At 44.7% G+C, this 3,049-nt stretch overlaps 1 pseudogene; it reads left to right on the top strand.

Annotated features, from left to right (window-relative positions):
• Positions 1 to 2,690: 2,690 nt before the first annotated feature.
• LOC126532558 (5S ribosomal RNA) lies at positions 2,691 to 2,809 on the top strand (annotated as a pseudogene).
• The last annotated feature ends 240 nt before the right edge of the window (positions 2,810 to 3,049 follow it).

Below are 3,049 nucleotides of genomic sequence, written 5' to 3'. Positions count from 1 at the left end.
GATTTCTCAAGGAAATTAAAAGCGATCTCGACGGTGTTCTAGCTGAGCGAGCGGACTGCTTTGCATTTGAATGGGAAAGTTTCAAAGAACGAGTGAAGCTTAAAGCTATAGAAGAAAGTAGCGCAATTCGGTACAAACAGAAAGAAAAAGAAAAGGAACTTTGCGAACAACTCGAGTGCTTGGTTAGGATGGAAACCAATCAGCTAGAAAACTTTAGTAAGGAAATAATTGTTTCGATCTGACACTTCACATCTTTTGACACTGACAGGTACAGAGTAGCAATAATGCGCTCAAGGAGCGATAACTTGTGGGCAGGCGAAGCGCCTACAAAGCGGGCGCTATCAGATGAAAAGCGGTACGCTTGGCAGAAAGAAATCAGGCAAGTAAGATACGAGGGGCAAATTACAAGCGACCCTAGTGAAATTCAGCGCGCTATTACGGAATACTTTGCTGAAATTTTTAGCAATAGGCGCGAGCATGCGCAAGGGTTTGAAGGGGATTTCCTACGACTAATGCCAACACTCTACAATGAAGTAAGAGAGTGTCTTGAATTGCCTATTACTTCGGAAGAGATCGACAAAGCAATAGATGATCTTCCGTCTGGAAACGCTCCGGGGCCAGATGGGCTGAATGCTGCCTTTTATAAAACCTTTAAACATTATGTTTCTCTGTTCTTGTTACAACTGATAACAGAAGCCTATGAACGTAAAAAAGTACCATTGTCCTTTGGTATTTCACACATTGTACTTATTCCCAAGTCTGATGATCCGGAGAAACGAATGTTAGTGGGTTGCTACCGACCTATTAGCCTTATTAATGTCGACTACAAGGTGTACATGAAAGTACTAGCCAGACGACTTCAGAGTGTAATCGACAAATTAGTAGGGCCCCACCAAACCTGTGGCATCAGAGGTCGCAGCATTGCAACAAATATACATGTGGCCAGAACCGTATTGGAATGTGTTGACGCGCTTGGAAGCCAGGTAGCTATGATACAGCTGGACTTGGCTAAAGTGTTCGACCGCGTTTCACATCACATTCTTTTCTCCATTCTAGAGCATGCTAACCTGGGTAGCGTAATAGTAGAAGGGGTAAAAATGGCGTACGCAAACTGTATGACACACATTATAGTTAATGGTGACCTTACTGAGCGCCTCACAGTGCATTCTTCGGTGAGGCAACGTTGTCCGCTCTCTCCCCTGCTTTTTGCAGAGTATCTAGAGCCTTTATGTCTGGCCATTCTCAACAGTGATTACGTCACGGGCTTCAAGCTGCAATCTGCTCAGGTGAAACTTCTTGCGTATGCGGACGACATAGCGGTATTTTGCACGAACAGAGAAAGCATTTCTGAAGTCACAAACATTCTGGAAAGGTTTTGTAACAAGACTGGATGTCAAGTAAACCGGGAAAAAAGCTCTGGATTTTGGCACGGGGAATGGGATATTACACCGGAATTTTTCTCACGGCTGCAATGGTCTCCCATGCCAACGCGATACCTTGGTGTGCCCCTAGAATGTTATCGCGATCCCAGCCCACTTTGGAACGAAGAGATGTCAAGGGCGAGAGAGAAAGCGGGAGCGTGGCAAGGAAGGAATCTGTCAATTTTCTCACGTGCCTTTGTCTGCAATGTTTTTCTCATTTCAAAAATATGGTACCTCATGAATGTGCTGTGTGCTTCGCGGACCTCTATTCAAAAATTGCATCGTAAATTTGCCGTCTTTCTTTGGACTTCGACCTGGGAAAAAACGAGGAGGACGAACCTGTTTATTTCAGTGAAGAGTGGGGGCCTTGGACTGGTCCATTTATTTTTGCGTCAAGTGGTATCACGCTTTCTTTTTCTTTCATGATCAAAATGACACCTTCTTAAGAACAGTTATACAAGTCCGATTGCAGAGGCTACTCCCAAGATACATAGTGTCCTCTGGTGAAAACATGTGCAATGCTGTAACCGGATTTTTGCGCGAGGTCGTGCTTTCTTGTAAGTTGTTAGAAGTGCGTTTTTCCCCAGGCTATTTTATACAGTGTTCCCAAGAAAAAGCTGTACAAAGATCTTGTGGATATCATGCTGCCGGTACCATTGTACCGTGCGCCTTACCGTGGAGGCCCAGGGCAGAATATTTTAAAGCGAGTGAAGAAGATGCCAGTTAGGCCAGGCGTGAAAACATTCTTTTTCAAGTTACACTCTAATACATTACCTGTCAAAACGTGGCTTCAAGAAAAGGGAATCTTTGTCCCTTGGACAACGAACTGTCTGTTATGTAAGAGGCCAGAGACAGTCGAACATGTTTTTCTGGACTGTTGGGACGCGATATTCCACTGGGACGTCCTACAGAGAACTATAAAGAAAGAGTTACCACTAGACCCTTATGGTATCAGGTTTTTACCGGTTGATCACGAAGATGTACCGTACGATTTGTTCATGCTTCTTGGACTCCACAGCTTGTGGAAAACACGAATGCAAGTAAGGCATGCAGATGTTAATACGCGCAGTGCGCGTGAAAACTTTATTGAAAGCGCTGCTTACCTTCAGGAATGTATCCGGGCACAGCAAGACCCACCTCAGTGGGTAATACTTCTTGATGACCTTGCGAGTTTGAGAAAATTTTAACTTTGCTCGCCTCAGCTAACGTGTGGCTGAAGGGTTTTATTGTTTGTGACTTATTGTTCCTCATGTGAACTTCGGAAATAAAGAAATCGGCCATACTATGCTGAATACGCTGGTTCTCGTCCGATCCCCGAAGCTAAGCAGCATGGGGCTCGGTCAGTACTTGGAAGGGAGACCACCTGGGAACACAGAGTCCTGATGGCACCCTTCTTTATGCTTTTTTTATTCCTTGCTTCTGTGACATTTTTTTGCTTTTACACTCACGTGTGGGTGGTTGCATTTACTGTTACGTTCAACTGGAGCAGCCTGCTGGTAGAGCCAACGTCGAAGTGCAAAAACAACAAGCAGGCCACTAGGCGATTGTACGCGAAGTGACCGTGGTAACCGGTATAAGTAATGGTGCAAAATTTAGTCGCACGAACTGCTAACCGTTTACCTATTACA

This window comes from Dermacentor andersoni, chromosome 4, assembly GCF_023375885.2.
Source record: "Dermacentor andersoni chromosome 4, qqDerAnde1_hic_scaffold, whole genome shotgun sequence".
Taxonomy (NCBI): Eukaryota; Metazoa; Arthropoda; class Arachnida; order Ixodida; family Ixodidae; genus Dermacentor; species Dermacentor andersoni.
The sequence above is the reverse complement of the archived record's forward strand: the minus strand, read 5'-3'. Positions and strand labels throughout refer to the sequence as shown.